The following is a 19,319-nucleotide window of genomic DNA, read 5'->3' as shown; positions in this document are numbered from 1 at the left end:
GCAGCTGTGGTCTGTGGGGAGAGGAGGGTCAGCGAATGGCACTGGCAGGAGAAAATACCTGCAGAGCACGAAATCACAGGGAACACTGACAGAGATGAGCTCTGCCCTCTGCCTTCATTGTCCCTTAAGCATGGATTCCCAAATGGTCCCCCACTGCCTCCCCAAACGTGCGTGCCTGCTACATCTCCTGGTCCTGCATCTCCTCTGGGAAGACATTGTAGGGTGGGGAGCCCCACAGGGGAGGGAGCGATGGAGGAAAGGAAGGGACTGTCCCATGGGTCTGCTCATTGTCAAAACACACAAGTTTCCTTAGTGGCTCCAACGTGGGTGGCTTCTATCTGCGACTCATGAGCCTAACCGTCCCCATTTGTGGATTGAATTTCCGTCCTATTCAGCTGACACAAAGCAGCTCCCAGCAGCTGGGGCAGTCGTGAATAAGTAATCAGCTTCCAGCTCCACGCTGAGCTGAGCCCAGGCAGCACAAAACTGCGGGCACAGGACGGTGGCCGGGCATGGTGGCGGCGTGGGAGCCACTGGGCTGCTGATGCCCGCCTCTTGTAAGTGCTGGCCTTTGGGTTGGGGAAGAGCCTGGTGGGTTACTGAGATGTGGCCCTGCACTTTTGTGTGCTGGTGGCTGGGATGGTTCTCTTCTGGACTGGGGGGACGAGGTGCTCCAGCCGGGGGCATTTGTCATACTCCTTGGTTCCCAAACCTTTGTGCCTTAATTCTGGCTTAAACCTGTGCCACTACCCTGTGGATTTAGAACAAGACTTCCTAGCTTTGGACTAGGAAGGACGTTTGGTGCTGAGGGTGGGTTCCTGGAGTTCACTGTGTTTAGGACCTTCACAATCTGATACCACCTAGGACAACGGCCCCTCGGGGTTGACTGCTGCAGAGTGGCGCAGTTCCCTGTTTGCCCATCAGCGTTTCTCCCTCGGAAACCACGTTCCTTTTGAAACTGACTTTGACCTTGCTTGTTTAAGCATCACAATTAGCGTTAAAGATGGCATCTAATTCCAAGTTACCAGGTCTCCAGTGGAAATTTTTCGTCTGCTTCCTGTCCAATTTTGGGACAGCAGTTTTCGGTTTTAAATCCAGCTGATGGGAGCAGGTTTAACATCATGAAGATTTTAAAGAATGAGTGGGATTAGGTGATGGGCATCCCGTTCTGGGTCGGTCCAGGGTGAATTAAAATAATATGTGTCAGAACTCGAGGAATCCCGCTGGCTTTGCACCAGGGTGTGTCTTTATTTCTCCTGTGTAGTGGGATCCTTGCTGTAGCCTCTGCCCTACAGCAAATGGTGAGAACCAATTCTTTCCTCATGGCCAAGGAGTTAGGTTGTGCGCTGTGAAGAATGTGTTTACAGAGCAGAGCAGTTGGCCAGTGTTTTATATGGCCCGGCATTTGAGGATAGCAGTAAATTGTACATTAATTAATCATTGCTTTTGTTCCCTCCTTACCTACACTCTGTTAATTAAAGCTTCGCCTGAACTGTTAGTTGCGCTCCATATTCAATTTTGCCTCAGCGTTGTTGGGGTGGGTTGTGCACGAGACTCTCCAAGGCATTATCTGGCTGGAGCACTTTGAATGAATAAGGAACACACTTCACATGAAGCCAGAGAGTAGCTTTTCACACTTGCATTAACCAGCTCTCCAGTCTGCCTGGTGGGTCGTCACAGCTCGTATAGGAAGATGAGGGAAAAGCAGTGGAGTTTCTGATTCTTTGCAGAGACCATCAGAGAACCTGGGGGTTCCTGTCCCAATTCAAATGCATCCTTTTTTTTTTTAATAGAATTGGGAGAAGTTCATGGAGCTTGCAGATTACGATGACTTCCTGGCACCTTATTTTCTTATTCTTCAGAAAGCATAATTCCTGCAAGAAACAGAATAGGATTTGTATGGGGGGAGCAAGGACTTGGTCTTTCCTCTGTGGAGACCTTCCCCTGCCTCTCACTGTTTATCACAGCTGTTCCCACAATGCAGTTGGTGAAACAGTGGTGTGACATCAGTCATTTTAGGTGATGTATAGATTTAAAAATGGTGCTTACAGTAGCTATGTGTTTCCTGTGGTTTAGAGAAAAGATATTTGTGTGTCAACTGAGTTAATGGAATTTTATATAATATTTCCTTTGAGACAAGACTCAGATATGAAGACTTCAGTGAGTCCTCAAAGTAGATATAAGCATGTCTTGTTTTGTGCTCCAACAATATTTTTAAAATTTAAAAGTGCACACACATAATTTTAAAAGTCAACAGTGTGTAGACGAATGATAAAAGCAGCCATCTCGGGCTGGCAGAGTGGCTCCGGTGGTAGAGTAAGCGTGAGGCCCTGAGTTCAAACCCAAGTACCACAAACAAACAAAACCAGCTATCTCTTGCTTTGTCTTCTTTCCATCCCAGGTCCCCTAACACACTTGCGGTAAACGGTAAACACTTCTCTGGTGTTTTCTCCTTGAAGTTACTTAAATAAGTTGTTGCTCTGTGTGTGTTGCTGGTTTTAGAATCAGTTAGCGACAGAGGTCACTTTTATATCTTGTAGTGCCTGGGATGGAACCCAGGCCCTTGCTCATGCCAGGCAAGTGCTCCACCCCCAGCCCTAGAGATTGCATTTGTTCATTGTATGGCTTTTTAGTTTTCTTGGAGTATTTCATTGCCTCATCTTCCACAATGCCATCTGCAATCCATGTGTTCCTAACCATCTTCTAGTCCTCTAGGGTATCAAAAGTGTTTCTCCAGTCTCTTTTTCTTGGATATTTCACTTCTAAAACCCTTGTCTCCTTATTCCAAACTCACTGCTCTCTTAAGAGCTCAGGCTCAGCTGCCATCTTGGAATATCTCACCATCACAATTTAGATCATGTCTATCATTTCTGAGATTCTATGGATTTTTCCCCTTTAATTTTTTTTTTCTTCACTTATTTTGCTGCAACATTTCACTTCCTAAGAAAGAGAATGCTGGAGGTGAGTTTTATGAGTCTTCACTGCGTGGCGGTATTCTTTCCTTTGTCCTCATGCTGGATTGACATCTTGCTTGGGTGTAGAATCCTAAGCTGGAAATCATATTTCATCAGAGCTTTAAAGACATGCTGGTGGCTTTTGTGATCACTGCTGAGAAAGCCAATGACCCTCGCCCACTCTTATTCCTTTTTAAAATTCCATGTCTGTTTTTAATTATTACCAGACATGCTTCAGATCTTCCCTTTATTATCTTCACGCGTCTCACGCTGCTCTTTGGTATAAGGCTTTTTTTTTTAATCCATTTCAGAGAACACTCACAAGACTCTTTAGTCTAGAAAATGTTATTATATTTTACTGATGGTTTTCCTTCTCTACATTTTCTCTTGATGAAAATCCTACGGACAGAAGTTGGACCTCCTGGATTATCTTTAAGGTCTTTACAATTTTTTTTTCTGTCATTTAAGGAGATGTTCTTCACTTGATCTTCCAAATCTGCCATTTATAACTTCAGCGAGCGACTTTTAAAAAAATTTATACTTGTTCTTGTCTGTCCTTCCTCAGCCACTGCAGCATGCTGCTTTTCACTTCCAGGTGTTTTCTGAGGCTGCCTGTTAGATCCATTTACTTACGTTTCTTGTGGTAGCTCTCGTGATCTTTCTTCTGAGTTTTATTTCTAGGTTCTTTGCTTTAATCTTCTCTATCAGAGGTGTGGTCTTTAATGCAGCAAGCAAACCTTGCTTGGTGATTTGGTTTTGGAGCAAAGTCTTGGCAGCTTAGTGGACATGATGGTGAATTCAGTCCAGGTGGCTGTAGGGGACAAGAATATTTCTTTGTAGAACCTAATATCAACGTTGGAGGGCTTTGTTCTGCATTAGTCTTCTACCAAAATGGAGTTTCCAGCCTCCTGCCTAGGTCGAGGCTGGTGGAGGAAAACATCCAACTTTATCATGGGTGTGGAGCTGGTGTCCACAGGTGGACTCTGTGAGCTGCTCTGTTTTCAATATGGCGCACACCCTTGTGACTTCTGCATCCTGATGCTGTCATTATCTCCAGAAACAAGCCTCAATTTCCTGTCTAGACATCTTCCACCTCCTTGTACATCATTCTAAAGCGTATTAGACTCTAGCTTGAGCTGAAATTCCACACGTACGTTCCAGCCTTCCATGCCAGACCGTGAGTCCTGGGAAGGCCTGATGTCATTTACCTTTGGATAATGACCTCTGGGACTGTGGAGGTCCTTAACAAGTGTTTGCTAATTTGAGATAAATTGAATCTTGGTTGTACTGACTGGTTTTTTTTTTGCTTCCAAATTCTAGGAAGAAGCTCAAATGTCTCTGTTCTTCCTCTCACCCATGCTGCTTAATTTGTACCTAGGACCCTCGTAAGCTTTGTGACAAAACCTAGGGAAATTCAATTTGTCGTCTTTGTGATTCTGGGGGGTGTAAAAGCTCCAGTTAGCAGAATACAGGGAAAGTCAAACAACTTCTGATGTTTGGATTATTTGTGTGAAGTTTTGGCAATGTACAGGAATTTCTGCCATTACAGATTTGGTGGCTACATAGGAATTCCCTCAGGATTTGCTGTGTGCAGTGTGCTTGTTGGTTTTTACATTGAATTTTATTAATTAACTTGACCTATGAAAACACTCCCATAACCAGCAGGCACCAGCCGTGTTTCCATAATTAAGGATGCGTGCAGAGCCAGCTCTGCTGTTGACTTGTGTCTCATCTGCCCCTTGCTGTCGCCAGCTGAGTCTGGGTAATTAGCCCTAAGTGCATTTCTTTTGGCCAACTCGGGAACCCAGAGTTCTACTGAAATCATCACAAAAGTCTTGTGTTGGCGAGTACACGAAGGGTTTATTGTTCTACACCAGGAAAATTTGGTTGAAGAAAAAGCAAATCTCAGACTGGGAAGACTGCAGGTTAAGTCAACAGCCTGTTACTCACCCATGGCCAGGGCATTGTCACTGCCTTCTCATGCATGCATGGAAGAAGATGAAAACCAACCCACAAGCCACTCCTGAGTGACGGAAGATCATGTGTGCTCTTTCCTGCAGTTTGAAAATGACACCCCACTATACCTGAGGCCTGCAGGTGCCGAAGACAGGTTTGATCAAAGCCCCCCTGCACCTTTGGAAGACCCACACGTGTCCAGAGACCAGGAAGCCAGTGGTGGAGCTTGGTGAGTTCCTCTGTCCCTTTGCATGGTTGTGTCAGGTGTTTCCTTATTTATCAATTTATTCAAGGCATGTTTGTCAAGTGCCACCTGTGTGCTTGTTGGTTGGGGATCACAGAACGGTGAACAAAGCAAGTGTAGTCTTTGTTCTCACAGAGATTATGTGGGAGGTGGCAGTGCAAAGGCCCTGGTCAGAGTGAGCTCAGTGTGTGAACAGCACAGTGTCTGGAGCACAGAGCAGGAGGAGGCACACAGGGACCTTATGTTCTGTGTCAGAATCTTGAATGCAAATCTTAAGACCTTTGGGCAGTCACTAGTGACACCGCTTTAGTAAGACAGTGACGTGGTCAAATTTACCATTTACTGAGATCATCCTAAGTCCTGAGTGGAGATGGAGGGAGGTATGGGAGCAAGGGGAATTAAGAGGCCACTAGGGAGTCCCAGGCACAGCAGTGGTGGCTAGCACCACTGTGGGTGGAGTGAGGTCCTGGGTGTGTTTGGGATTGGGGCCTGCCTGCCATCTTGATGGGAGGGGCAGACCAGGAGTGGGAAGGGGTGACAAGCACGAGCTTCAGGTTTTTAGCATGGGAGCATGGTGCAGGGGGGTCTAGGTCCTATGATGGGGAAGACCAGCTGAAACCGGTTCTGACTCCCAATTACCTGCGCACGGGAGAGGTTGGAAGTTAGGGGCCAGGTCCAGAATTGAAGATAAAAGTCAGGCCTTTGTGTGGTCTGGTTTGAGGCCTCCCTGGCAGAGCCATGATCTAAACACGGTGCAGTTCACACTGCGATCGTGGGGTGATTTTAAAGTGGTAAAAATAGTAGCTGCTTCTTGTTGGCAAAGGTTTTCCCTGCAAATGGCTGGCCAGGTGCTACTTACTGGGCTGGGATGTCTGCGTCGTAATCATGACTCAGAGGGGAGTCAGGTGGACTTGGGTGCTTCTTCCTGGGCATGGAATTGGGGGGCTTTTGACAGAAACAAGTGGTCCCCAGCCTCAGATTACAGTTGTCAAGGCGGTGGGGGTGATGATGGAGGTGACAACTATGGCCACAGAGGAGTTGGAGGTGATGACGGTGATGGTGGTGATGGGATGGTGATGGTGATAATGGCTGTGATGATGTCTGTGGTAGGAGTAGACCAGGTATTATGTGTTCCATACACTTAAATTCATACCCAATCCCCTGATTTCCATTTTACACCTTCATTATCCCAGGGAGGAAGCAGAAGCGGTCTGCGAAGCTCTCAGCTGTTGCAGAGGTACAAGTTACACTTGGTAACCATTTGTCTCCCATCAGGATGGAGGCATGAATTGCCATTGTAGGAGTAGAGGCTGTGTGATTAGAGGAGGGGCTGTTCATGGAAACATCCCAAAGTCTTTAGTTCTCGCCATCGTCTGTACAATGGTGTCAAATTCTTCGGCGGGTATCATCTGTAACAGGTCGATGTTTATCTGCAGGCCCCAAAAAGACAGATCATGTCACTTCTGAGGTGGGTGCGTCTGCCCCGAGTGAAGAGGGCTGTTATTTGAGCGGGATTTTCTCAAGAGCTTTTATTGCACGTGGTCTGGGGGATGCAGAGGTCACTCTGTTCTCCCAGGGTTCTCAAGCAGATTATTTTGAGGGCTTCTTAGTTTTTGATGTTTTTAAATATTGGTTGTCCTGGGGTTGAAAGCTACAGCTGAGTGACATGCATGGGTGAGAATCTTTCCTATATTTGGAACGGGCTATTTTTTTTTTTTTTGTGCTAGATTGTTGACTGCTCAGAATTGCACACGCACCATTAGGAATTGCATTTAAATGTAGCTTTTGCTGTCACTTTGGAAGGGAGTGGAATGTTTGAATAATTCCACCGTGAAGGTGTAGCAATTAGAAGACCGATTGTCAGCACTGTTTGAGACAGGAGGTTTAGTCAGTGACCTGTAAGGGGTGCCACATTTGATGGGGAGCAGTCTAAAAGAAGTTAGACCACCCTAAGCACACCTTCATGATTGCTGACCTAAGCTCTCTCAGGGCATCATTTTCTATAGGGATCTGTAGTGACCGTTATTACCAGTTCTGTCGTATATCCAGTCCTTCAAACAGGGCTGTTAACGGTGCTGGTGCCGTCCGTGATCAGAAGATCCTGGTTTTTGCATTCCAAATGGAGAAAGCCAAGCAGAGCACGTGGGTGGGGTGAGGAGGATAGCTTTATTGAGAGAAGGGGAGTCACCTGTCCTGCCAGGTAGGGGAAGGAAAACAGGAAGAGGGCACAGTGGGTGCAGGTGGAGTCTGCCAGCAGAGACGGCATGCTTTTCTTTTTCAGGTGCCTTTGAAACCTACCCTACCCCACGGGAGGGCAGGCCCAGGAGGTTCCCACCCAATAATGAGTGAGTGGGGAGGGGGACGGGCGGTTCCCAGTCAGGTGAGGGTGTTCTGGCCTGGCCATCCCCAGGCAACCCACGAGCCCCAAACTTTTCCTCCTCCTAGCCTGCCTCAGGGTCAGGGCCCTGGTGGCAAATAGCACTTATCCACAGACCTGAGCTGGATGAGTGTGCACCAACAGCACTTCCACGGGGGCCACCCGTGTGTGACAGTAGCTTCTCTTCACCTGGCCTCACCAGAGTTTAAGGGCTGTAGATACCCACTGAGAAAATCCCACTCTACAGTGCTGTACAAAGGACCGGTAAACCCAAGATGTCTTCCCCAGTGCAAACGCCTGCCGACCATCACCATGAATGGCGCTTTTCTTCGGAATTTTCAGCCCCACATACACAAATGTGCACACAAACATGAAATCAGGCTTTGTACACGCTTTACGGAAAGCTGCATTCTTCTGTATTCTTCCCTGCCCATGAGGACCCTGCCTTAAGCTGCTGTGTGTCACTCAACATCCGAGCCACAGCCCTGTGTCTAAGCTCAGGTTCCCAGAGCAAGCCCAGGGTTAGGATTCAAGGAGGGGTGGCCTCTTGGGAAGGTGATCCTGGCAGAGCTTAGGGGGGGACAGGGGAATTGACATGGGGAAGAGTGGGCGTCTACACCGTTGTTGCTGTGGGGCTCTGGGAGACATCGTGGAGCCCACAATGTGCTGGGCATCTGTCTTCCAGCCTCCTGCCCATTTGGCTGAGGCGTGTCAACAACGGGCAGTGCCTTCCTTGTCCCACACATCAGCTGGGTTTGGGCTTGAGCGATGGAGTCGTCAGGTGCAGAACCCAGGTGTTGGTGGGAAAGGGTTTGGCATGGGTGCAGTTGAACATGGAGGTCTGGGTAGCCTAGCCACACCCGGCTGACCAGGCTGGCTATTTCTTAACAGGCTTATTCTGGGTAGGAGCACGTACACCCACACTCACAGGTGTAGTCACTAGCTAACAAGCCCGTCCCCTACCTGCGTGCAACTGTTACCCGTGTGGCTGCAGCGAACCTGCCTGTGTCTTACTCTACACCTCGTGTAAATGAGCAGGCATTGTATAAACATCAACATGTGTAGAAAGATTAAATTAAAAGTGGGAATGTGTGGTGTGTGTTCACCCTAAGCTGCTCTTTACACTCAGTGGTGCAGCATGGATTTACCTCGGTCTCTGACAGTGGCACGGGGTTTGCTCTGCCCCTCAGCTCTGTATCCTGCGTGTGTGTGCACAATCTAGCCGCCTGGCCCTGCACGTTAAAGGTGCTCGGTCGTTAAAGGTGCTCGGTAAATATTTGTTGAGAAAGAGATCTCCGGTACTGGCAGGAAACCATCCCAGCAGTGCTGCAGGACTTTGCTCCTGTGTTCCCTGAGAGATAAGCTGCGTTGCTCCCACCTCCCTGGCTTGGTGGGCAAGAACTGAGCTCTGTGAGCAGAGATTACATGCAAGCACTGAGCAGAGAGAGAGAGACAGAGAGAGATTGAGATTTTGTTTTCTCTGCTTCTGTGACCATCAGCCTGGTGAAACCATTGCCTAAATCCACCCACCAACACAATTATGGCATGCTCTACAGGTAAGAGACAAGACCCAGCTACAGTCATGTATCCATGGACAATACACAGCAATCCCCCTTATTCACGGGACATGTGCTAAGACCCCCAGTGGACACCTGAAACCACAGGTGGTGCTGAGCCCCACATGTCCTGGGTTTTTTTTTCTGCACTGACATGCCGGCGATAAAGCTTTATTTATTTATTTGGGTGGTACGAGGGTTTGAATCCAGGGCCTCACGCTTGCTAGGCAGGTGCTCTACTGCTTGAGCCACTCCGCCAGCCCTGTTTTGTGTTGGGTATTTTTGAGATAGGGTCTCTCAAACTATTAGCCTGGGCTGGCTTTGAATGGTGGTCTTCCTGATCTCTTCCTCCTGAGTAGCTAGGATTACAGGTTTGAGTCTGGTGAGGCACTGTCTTTAAAAAAGAAAAAAATAGAGGGAATAAATGAGGTTGTTCTGATGTCAGGGACTCTCACCGTTCATATCCAGTTTTAGTAGGTTTTCTTTTTTTCTTTTTGTAGTACTCGGGTTTGAACTCAGGGGCTCACGCTTGCTAGGCAGGCCCTCTACCACTTGAGCCACTCCGCCAGCCCCTTTTTTTTCTGATGGGTTTTTTTGAGATAGGATGAACCATTTGCCTGGGCTGGCTTCAAACCTCAATCCTCCTGATCTCCTCAGTAGCTGGGATTACAGGCGTCAGCTACCTGCACCTTGTGTAAAACTTCATTTACAGAGGCTGGGGTGTAGCTCAGTGGTAGAGTGCTCATTTAGCAAGTCGAGGCCCTGGGTTTGATTCCCCAGCACTGAAATCAATCAACCAGTAAGGCACCCTAAGAGATTAAAATCAAAAAGCAATAACAAGATACAATGACTATAGCAATACGTTGAAAGAAAAATTACTTGAAACTTGTTTCTTCCTGGAATTTTCCATTTAATACTTTTGGGCCAGAGTTGACTGTGAGGGGGGAGCAACTGCAGAACTGTTTACTGGGATTCTAACTAGCATGTTGACCAATGGGTTCGTGGCCACTGTAAGACATTTCCTCTTTCAATATGCTCACGTGTACAAGCATGCACTTGCTTGAAGAGAAAGGGTCAGGTGACACTTGGTACGCAGAGGTGGCCAGGCGTGAGGGGTGTGGGGCCTGGACTCCCTGCTCCTTCAGAGATGCAGCCTTGCGAGACCCAGCGTGGGCGCTGCCTGACATCCAGGACCCAAGCCGGAACCACACCATGGTGCCACCGTCCTGAGGGCTCCTTTGGGTGGGAACCCCAGGTCGGCCGGTCTCAGCGTAATGTTATTTGAGGGGAAATGTCTGGTTCAAATGTCTGTCATTGCTCCTCCCGGCTAAGCGACCCTGGGTGGCAAATGAGATTTTGTTTATCTGTTTTTCTTTCTTAAGCAGGCAAGTGGGAATGGAATGAGCCTGTTGACATTGAAGCCTTAGTGTCGGTGACAGGGAGGTGGCTTTGCTGCCGGCCTAGGCCCGACAGGGAGTGTGTGAGATTCTGCCATGTGTCCGGCTATGTGGCCGGCCTGGTTCAGTGATGGCTCCATGTCTGCCTCAAGGGCAAGAGGATAGATGAAGGTGTTTGTGAGGAATGGTGAGGACCAGGAGGCCAGGGAAACTGGCAGACCCTCAGCGGTGCCCAAAGGTCTTTTTTTGTTGTTGTTTTGTGGTACTGGGGTTTAAACTCAGGGCCCACTGCACCAGCCCCATTTTTTTTGTGAAGGTTTTTTTAGCTAGGGTCTCAAGAACTATTTTCCTGGGATTGGTCTCCAACCAAGATGCCTCCTGAGTAGCGAGGAGCACAGACATGGGCACCCGGCTTGCTCAAAAGTCTTGATGTTGTCTTCTCATGCCTGCTTCTTGGTAATCCAGACCTGGGACATAGCTTCCCTGCTGCTTTTGTTCTGCAGAATGGAGAAACGAGGCTGCTTGTCACTGGAGTTGGTGACACTCCAGAGAGGAGGTCTCCAGAAAGGAAGAGGCCTCTGCCTGGCCTTTGGGTACCAAGTTCGTGATGTTGTGACAAAAAAGAATTTTAGGACACACCGAGGTATGAGATAGAGATTAAGAACGTCTAATAGCAAAGCAAAGCAGAGGAAAGAAACAGCACACGACGTAGACGTGGGTGGGCATGTCTGATGACAGGGGCAAGGAGGGTGCTGAGGACCGGTGTGTATGGCGAAAGAGTGGCTGGGGTGCCCCCTTCGTCCTGACACCTGCTTTGTTTAATCATTCTTGCTGTTGCACAGTTTCGTCAGCTGGGCCCAGAGACCTCAAAGGGTGCTCCCTTTAAGATGGGGGTCAACTTTGCAGATCCTTCTTCTTCCCAGAGGAGCCATTTTCCCAGGTGTTCTTTCTCAGGGCAAGCGTCTCTCTTTGAGATATTCTCAGAGTGCACTGCTTATTTTTAGGCAAGGTGGGGGGGAGAGCGCTGCTCTGTTTCCTTCCTTGTTTGCTTTTTACTACATGTCGTAGCTTGTCGAGGGGGCGGAAGACTTTTTAGCAGAGAAAACAGTGTCTGTGTGCTTGTCGTCATGTGGTGTTTACGTCCGACTTCTTGGCTGTTGTTTCCCAGGCCTCATTTTTCCCTGACCTATCCTGCCTTATGCTGATGTACCTGTGTCCTCAAAAGGGCCTTGGAGCCTGTTGTGATTGTCACCTGTGTCAGGGACAAAAATCCAGCTCAAACTAGCTTAGGCAAAAAAGGAGAGTGAATCGACTGACTTGATTGAAGTGAGCGCGTTCTACTTCAGGAGTGGCTTGATCCAGGCACTCGGAGGCTGTCTGGGAAGACTGTGTCCTTGTCCTTGTGTTGTCTTCTCTCTCTGTTGACACCCAGAATTAGAACAGCCATGGGCTGCCTAGGCGCTAGTGTCACAAATCGACCTGTCCTTGATGTGGGATGACACCTGCCTTCTCACAGAGATGCGCTTTGCATTTTTAGGCCTGTCACTTGCCTGCCTGCTGTTAGCACATGATGCCCAGTGGTCACCATGTGCTCCCCACTGTGTAGGGTGGTCAGCTCTGAGTCATGGAGAGTGTCCTATGGGTTGAATTGTGTCTCCTGAGAAAGGTGTGTTGGAGGCCTGCCTCTAGGACATCAGAGTGTGACCTTATGGGAAAAGTGGCCTTTGCAGAGATGGTCAGGTGCCAAGTCAACAGGGCACAGCCCACTGTGCTGGTCCTCTGCAAGGGGGACTGTAGGCCCAGGGACACAGGGCAGCATGTGGACGAGGAGGCAGGAGTCGGCAGTGGGTGCACAGGCGAGGATGGCCAAGGATGGCCAGCAACCGTGCAGCAGGCAAGGCTTGGAGCAGACGCCGATGTGGCCTAGGAGAAGCCAGCGCTGCCCACACCTGGGTCTGGGACCCCTGGCCTCCTGGGTGTGGCATGGTGAGTTCTTTTGTGTAGGCCCCCAGTTTATGACACTAGGATAGTGATGACAGGTCCTTGCACACAGCAGGCCTAATTCTGACTGTCTAATGGAGGGGAATTTGCCAGAAGGTCCCCTGGGAGGGGTGAAGGGTCAGGGAAGCCTTGGGGACCTGGAGCAGTACCAATGCACAGAGTCTCAGGACCACACGCAAGGGTGAACCCACATCAAGGTCATTTCTGACTTTGGCTCCCTCTGCTCAAGACTTCAGTTCAGGGCTCTGGGTGTTTAACCTGCCTCATTTGAGTCTGGCCTCTGCCCTGCCATGGAAGAGGTCACTTGACCATGCCCAAAGGCAGGTCCTGCGCAGCCAGAAGACCGGTTTCCCATACGGCCATATTCTCACATCCTAGGGTGAGCATCAGTGGGTCGATGCCCACGAGACACCACGTCCCTGTGCTGCCCGAGCCCAGGAGCCAGGTAAGAATCAGTGGGGATGAGTTTCTGCGGGCCCTTCATCTTCTCCCCCGGCTTGTCCCCAAGGGCCACCTCTTTATCACACCATCCAGTAGCTGTCTCCAGCCTCCAGGTGTCTTTGGCCTGCTGTCCAGCCGGACCCTGCCTGTCACCAATTTGTAACCAGGCAACCGAGGCCTTGGGTCTGACACTGCCTATCAACAAAGGGTGACTGGGATACAAGCAAGGGCTCTGAGCAAGAATGAGTCATATGAAGACGTCGCCCCAGAGACAGCTTAATTTTTAACCCGAGGGCTGGAACTTTCTGTCCCCATGACACTCGGTCCCCATGACACTCGGTCCCCATGGAAAGAGCTGGAAGAGTGAACGCGTCTCCCGTTCTGCAGGCAGGAGCCCCGTTAGCTTCCGTTACCGAGCTGGGAACTGCTGGATCCCCTTGGCTTTGAAGGGCTGACCTCCCGAGGGTAGGAAGTTTAATGGCATGACCAGCTGAGGACAGTTCCTCCAGTCCTGGCAGGGATGAGGGGACAAAACCCAATGGGCTCCAGCAACTTGTTCTGGAATGTTGTCACGTTTGATGGCGCTCTGTGCGATGGAGCCATGTTTGTGTGTTTGTTGAGCGGTGGTCCATGTGACCGACTAACAGTGTTCACAAGGACAGGGACCATGGCTCGCTCTTTCTCTGTCCCAGCACCCCGGAGATGCTGTACAGAGTAAACGCGTTCGCTAATGAACGAATGACTGGATGACTGGCTGATAAAGGAATAAATGCTTATTAACATAGTGGAAAAACGTTTTTTTGGTGTTTTTTTTTCCCTAGTTGGTGCCATAGTTTGAAAAGCAGCCTGCTACAGAGTAAGTTGTGTGTGTGTTTCATAGAAAACTTTAAGCAAGAGAGCTATTAACTTCTGGCATCTTGAGTGGTACTGGGGTTTGAACTCAGGGCCTCACGCTTGCTAGACAGGCGCTCTACCACCTGAGCCACTCCGCCAGCCCTGTTTTGCCTTAGTTATTTTTCAGGTAGGGTCTTGTGTTTTCACTCACAATCCTTGTACCTATGCCTGCCGAGTAGCTGGGATTACAGGTGTGTGACACCGCACTGGCCAACTTCTGGCTTTTAGATGAAGATCTATCTCTGATGCAGTCTGGGTGGAAGTCCAAATGTCTTCCGATCCTCCATTCCTCCCTCCCTCTCTCCCGCCCTCCCTCTCTTCCCTTCTAAATGGACTCTGGCTTGCATTTACGGGCACGATCATTGAGATATGGCTAAACAAAATCTCTCCATCCTTTTTATGGGCAAAGTCTTCTATTTGCTTTGTGTTGGCAGAATTTTGACTTCATGGTTATTTATATCACAAAGCTATAAAAATATTTCTATCCCAACGCTTCCGAAGGAGGCATTTTGCCCGAGCTTTTCTCTGAAGAGCTCCACCGGCTGGCTTCACGAGGCTCGTTCTAACGCAGCGGGCAGTGTGGACGGCGCTGAAGTCTGGGGGCAGCGATCCCTCGGGGAAGGAGGGCAGCCGGCCACTGTACCCTCTGCCCCGCAGTTGGTGCACCAGGGATTTTGGAGGAGGGGACCTAAGAACTTGGGGAGCTGGCCCTTTAGTCACTCCTGGGGGGCAGCCAGACGGGGGCATCTTTCTCTGAGGCTCCTTAGACCAGAGCCCAGCGGTAGAGCGAGGCAAACACATCCTGTTTTTATCCATTATTTAAAAAGGGTAATTAGCATTCGTGACATTTTCATCTGACTTTCTCTGGGAAGGACTTCCGTGCTGACCTAATTAAACAGGCGATGTGTAAGTGGAGGAAGCACCAGGAGCTGATGGTCAAAGAGGCTCAGATGATTTTTGTGTTTGTCTATGTTTTGAGACAGAGTCTTGCTGTGTAGCCCAGATTGGTCTCTAACTTGCAATCCTACTGCTTCGTTTTCCTGAGTGTTGGGATTACAGGCGTGCTTCACTGTGCCTGGTCACCACAAATGTATGCAGCCCCATCATTAGCACAATTAGAGGCGGGCAGACTGCTAACTCAGGGCTAGAGGACACCATTAGCCCAGCATTTGTGAAATTACAGATACCTCGGAGTTCTAAAAAGGCTAGAAAATTTGCAAATCATTGACATCTTCAAGTGCCCAGAGAACTCAGCTATTCCCATCTGATCAAGTTCAAGTTCATTCTGTTAATTCAGAGCCCGGGTCCTCAAGGGTCTGAGGCAGGTTCCTGGGTGACCAGCACAGCAGGACACGTGACTCTCCAGCCCCAGTGGAATGGGACCAGCCAGAGGGAAGGCTTGGTGAGGCTTCCAGCATCCTGGAGCTCCAGACCCAGCTGGGCCCAGACACCTGTCTGTACTTCTGCCCCGAGGTGTGACAGGCCACGCTTACAACCTGAGTAACCACAACTTAAGTGGAAGCCCCAACTTATGCCCCAGGATGACCTGTGTCAGAGAGAGAATGGTTCAGGGTGCCCTCCAGGGAGGAAGGAAGACAAGCAGGAGTCGGGGGGCTTATAGGGAGTGACACTGGTGGACACAGACAGATCCTGGTGGACACGAAGAGATCCTGGTGGACATGAAGAGATCCAGGTGGACACGGATCGATCCTAGTGGACATGGACAGATCCAGATGGACACGGACAGATGTTGGTGGACACAGACAGATTCGGGAGAACACGGACAGACTGGTTCAATCTCAAGTCCATCCCTCCCCAGCCAGGGGATGTGAGCCTGTGCTGCAGTTTCCTGGGGCTTCACGTCATTGTGAAAGACACCAGGATGGACATGTCAACCCTTATCTCAGTGTCAGACAAGGGACGGTCTGGGGAGGTTCCAGGGGTACTCAGGACAGTGGTGGAAATATGTGAGGCTGGCCATCTTGACCCTGAGTCAGCTGGGTCTCAGCTTAGGGCTGGCCACTGACCCCAAGTACTGTGTCTGGGGACCATCAGTCCACGCTGCTGGCCCCCAAAATCCTTGCTTCCTGGCAGAGCTGGGCCAAGCTCCAGCCCCACGCTGGGAGGCACAGCTCTGCTGCTTCTCCTTCCTTTGGTCACGTTTGCGGTCATTGTGTAGACATGGAAAGGAGAGTGGCTCTGTCCTGGGAAGCCCCGAGCACAGTGGTGACCTGCATGGGGACATTCATCTCTCCCTGCCCGCCCAGGCTCTGTCCTGCCTGAACTAGGGAAGGCGTCTGTATGGCTTATGGATGCCTGGAACAGTGCCCAGCTCAGGAGGGTGCACATGTGCTGCCTGGTTGGGTGACTGGTCTGTGCCTCAGTTTCCTGAGATGTTGGCAGGCGCAACCACCTTGCCAGCAGGTTTGAGCACGCCAATCACGGGCAGGTTAGGGTGGGAGTGAGTGCGCCTGGCCTGGCGCTTGTTGCTCAAGTGATTCTACACGGACTTGAGCAGGAGCCTTGCAGAGAGTGGCAAAGGCCAGAGAAGACAGCGAGGGGAGGGAGAGAGAGCAGAGACAGAGGTAGAAAGGGAGGGAGAAAGAGAGAGGGGCGAGGACTGTCTCCTTGAGCAACGTTGCTTTTCTGTTCAGGACGGGAAGAGCTCTGTGCAGACATTCTCTGTCTGTTCCGCAGATCTGCCCTTCCTCCTGTCCACCCTGCTTGTGGTCCTGGAGGCTGAGGCTGGAGGCTCCAGGTCTGTGCTCCGCCCACCTCTGGCCTCTGCCTGGGTTTGGCCAGCAGGAGGCACTGGCAGGACCTGGAGAGGGGTGGGGATATCAGCCTTCTTTTGCCCATCCTGTTAAAATGTCTTAAAATTTATTTACCACGCACCATCGCCCCATGCTGTGTGTCCTGGCTTGTGCTGGCCGGGAACCACGGGGTGGGTGAGGCAAACAACATTTCCTTAGGACTCTGGAGTCTGAAGTCCCAGGTCAGGACACCTCTTCCCTGTGTCCTCACATGGACAAGAGAGAGGGCTCTGGCCCCATCATCTCCTTATAGGGCACGGTCCCCTCGTGGGGCTTCACCTCCCTTAGGGGCTTGGTTAAGCTTACCTCCCGAAGATCTCACCCCAATATTACCGTTTGGACTTCCACGTGGGAGCTGGGGGGGTCACACAGATGTGGCTGATGGCGTGTGTACAGGAGTAGCCCACCTTGGATGGGTCCTTCCACACCGCAGCTGTATTTTGGGGTAGGATGAAAGCCTGCAGAGGGAGAGAGCTCATACCCGTGCACACACAGCACCCGTGACTGCAGCAGGGAAGGGAGGGAGCCTCTGGTGCAAAAGCAGGAAATGAAGAGGAAGTACACTAATGGGGGGGACATGGTGGCTGTGGCAGGGAGAACACTCTCGCCAGGCACTTGTCCTGGCCGTCAGCGTTATCACGATCACGTGTTCTTCTCTTAAGATCCTCTCCCGACAGGTGCAAGGAAACGGTCCTGTCCTGTAGGGTGGCTGCCAGGCACCAAGACCTTGCTGTGTGACGCGCAAATTCGCCCCAGGCCTGGTTCTCTCCTTCTTAACCTCCAGTGCTGGGGACTGACACACGTGTCTCTCACTGGGTGCCATGGAGGGTGAGGAGGGGTCTGTGTGCAAGGGACCCCTGCAGTGTCTGAGGTCCTGGATTTGGGAAACTCCCCCATCCTCTGACTAGTAGGAGGGGCTTGTGGTACCCAGACTGTGGAAGCAACTTGGTTTACGTTGACGCCTGCTGTTTCTGGAAGTCTGTGGTTTTGGGTACGTTCAGGCAGGGGTGACAATGTGACCAGCCACCATAACCTCTGGGGCCTGGTGAGCTTCTGGGCAGAGGATGCTTCATATGTGAGGTCACAGCTCATTTCTGGGGACAAGTTGTGGCCCATGTGACCCCATTGGAGGAGTTGGGAGCTTGAGCCTGGTGTCCCTGACCTCCCGCCCTCTCCCTCTGCTGACTGTGCTCTGTGCCCTTTGCTGCGTCCCCGGGGCCTCCTGGGGGACCTCTGTCAGAATATGGTCCTGGAGCCCCCCCAAGCAGCTGTTCTGTATTCACTGGAAACCAGGCTGGGTTTGGAGGTGGCAGAGCCTTTCACACTGAGATCTTGAAACCCTTGACTGAGGGTGGGTCAGGCCAAGTCAGGGCAAAAGTGGACGAGAAAATGTGACACTCTCAAAACCCCAAATAATTTGTGAATACACTTTTTAAAAAACCTTGGACTCCCTGGCCAAGTGAGGCACACCAGGGCCCCCTCAGCCCTGGGTTTTCCGCCTGTGGGAGTGAGGCCGGGTGACAGGTGTCTGTTCTCCAGTCTGGGCTCACAGTAAATGCCTCACATGGAGGCCTCATCTCTGGCCCAGACGTGTGGCCACATACAGGATCAAACTGTGCCATGCTCCCAATCTCGAGGCTGCGCTGGCTTGCTCTCACTTGGGTGCCAGGCTGGCAGCCGTCTCAGGTGACAAAGGCAGCTGTTACAGTGTCCCCAACTTCCATCTTGCAAAGAGACAAGTGCGCCTCCAGTCTTCTCTCCACGGCTCCCTGAAGAATGGGGAACTTGCCCCATCTCAGAGTTTGGGTGACGGCTCACAGGCAGTGGGCGGGCACCCGCCTGTGTCCTCCTGGCCAAGGCTGCACTCTTCATAATGCCACACTCGGTGCTATCTTGAACAAGAACACAAGACTTCACTCTCCGTGTTCCCCTGGACTGGGACAGAGCTGTTGAGAAGGGGTTGGCTGTGGTTGCAGATGAGGGACTCTGAATCAGTGCTGTGCACAGCAAGGTGACAGCAGGGTCCTGCTTCAGAAGATGCCCTCGCAGTAGTACAGGGAGCAGTCGTGATGTGTGTCACAGTGAAGGCCGCACTCGCACCCAGAACAGCTCTGGTAAGGTCCAGAAGGAGCACAGATGATGAATGAAGCCTGAAGGCTGGGCGGCTGTGACGAAGGACTAGGCACTGCCACACGCTGTGTGTCACAGGCTGCAGCCAGAGAGACGGAGGGAGGGACAGCCCCGTGCACAGAGGAGAAGGCTGCCCTAGCACTGACAGGGGACGTCAGGGCAGAGCCTGGGAAATGGGGAGGAAATGCGCTTCCTGGAGGCTGGCTGCTTCTGCATCTCTAAGTGGGGGCTGGTGGAGGGCAGCTGAGCCTGAGTTGGTGGCCCTAGGCTGAGTCCAGGCCCCTGGAGGCTGTACTCGGTGTCCACTTGCTTCTTCCCTCTGGCCGTCTGCATCCTGGCCTGTGAAGGGAAGTGTGGGGTCAGGCATTTCCCTGAGGATCTTGGCTTGAAACCCCGGTGAGCTGATCTCATTGCATCTTTGGAGACATCAGACTCTGAGTCAGATGCCCGCTGGACAGAGAAATGGCCACAAGTGCCTAGTGGGTGGGGTGGCCAGGCATGGAAAGGATAGTTACTACCCATCTTTGCCTGTTGTTATTTTTACTGTTTACGCTTT

The 19,319-nt window shown here is 50.9% G+C and overlaps 1 protein-coding gene across 6 annotated transcripts in view; it reads left to right on the top strand.

The window, feature by feature from the left end:
* The window catches only part of Rimbp2 (RIMS binding protein 2), a 190,529-nt gene that overhangs the window by 40,545 nt on the left and 130,665 nt on the right, over positions 1 to 19,319 (top strand). For 3 of the 6 annotated variants that reach the window (XM_074061336.1, XM_074061334.1, XM_074061331.1), the window contains exon 2: positions 5,015 to 5,139. The exons of 1 other annotated variant lie outside the window; for it this stretch is intronic. The gene's annotated coding sequence lies outside the window, so the exon portion shown is untranslated. Of the gene's footprint in view, positions 1 to 421; positions 558 to 4,274; positions 5,140 to 19,319 lie in introns of those variants that run through there. 2 more of the 6 variants (XM_074061333.1, XM_074061332.1) reach the window with 2 other exon arrangements.

The sequence above is a fragment of the Castor canadensis genome, chromosome 18 (genome assembly GCF_047511655.1).
Source record: "Castor canadensis chromosome 18, mCasCan1.hap1v2, whole genome shotgun sequence".
NCBI classification, from domain to species: domain Eukaryota; kingdom Metazoa; phylum Chordata; class Mammalia; order Rodentia; family Castoridae; genus Castor; species Castor canadensis.
This window is presented reverse-complemented; position numbering and strand designations above follow the sequence as displayed.